This window comes from Limulus polyphemus, unplaced genomic scaffold, assembly GCF_000517525.1.
Source record: "Limulus polyphemus unplaced genomic scaffold, Limulus_polyphemus-2.1.2 Scaffold2403, whole genome shotgun sequence".
Taxonomy (NCBI): Eukaryota; Metazoa; Arthropoda; class Merostomata; order Xiphosura; family Limulidae; genus Limulus; species Limulus polyphemus.
Window position 1 is genome coordinate 144,513 of NW_013668013.1, and position 966 is coordinate 145,478.

The following is a 966-nucleotide window of genomic DNA, read 5'->3' on the forward strand; positions in this document are numbered from 1 at the left end:
GTTTCAAAGTTACTCCTGAGGATGACGTTGTAACGACAAAACATGTAGAGTCGTCAACTTTTTGAAGGCCATAGATAGGCCTAAATAAAATGTTTTTAATTGTGTACCAGTTTAACATTGAATATTATATATGATTTTAACTTTATACACAAGTGCCAAAATACTATAATTAACACAACTTGTTATAGTGGTAGTGTAAACACTTGAATCATGATGCTAGGTTAGAAAGTGGTTATAGATATACACCAATAAAACCTCATTATTCCACGGGCCTCTTATAAACAACTTATTTAAAAGTTAAAATTTTTAACCATGCAATTCCACTTTTCTATGTTGAGTTAAATTAGCCAGTTTCAGTATTGAAATTTTAAGATTTTATTGTAAGTAAATTTTATTATGCTGATAAGTAATGTAAAAACTGTTTTATAAAAGGTTTGAAAATTAATATTGTGATATAAAGCTAACAAAAACCACTAAACGTAACTTGCATCCTAACATAAAACTATCATGGCAAAGTTCTTTTTGTTTTGTTTTTTTTACAATTTGTTGAACAGGTGCACTCAACATAATTTTATTTTTATGAAACATTTTATAAACAACCATATTACAGAAAAGTTCTAATTCAGGAATATGCACGAAGATGTCACTTGTCTATACGCAGCTAGAAATGAAATACAATGTCAGTAAATTAGATCTGAACAGGTTAACAATCAGAGATAGTAAACTAAGTTGTTGACCTATAATCAAAACACTCTTCTAGCCTAGACGTTGCATATTTTTGAATGAAAAGAATTACCTACGAATCATAATTGGTGGTTTTACCTTTAAACTATGCATATTAATATATATTTAGATATTAGTAATCTGATAGTTAAACATTCAATTTCTGTAACTCATCCCAATGAAACAAAAAAAACCTTACCTGCTTGACATGGAATTCAGATTCAAGAAGTTAATACAGCAACA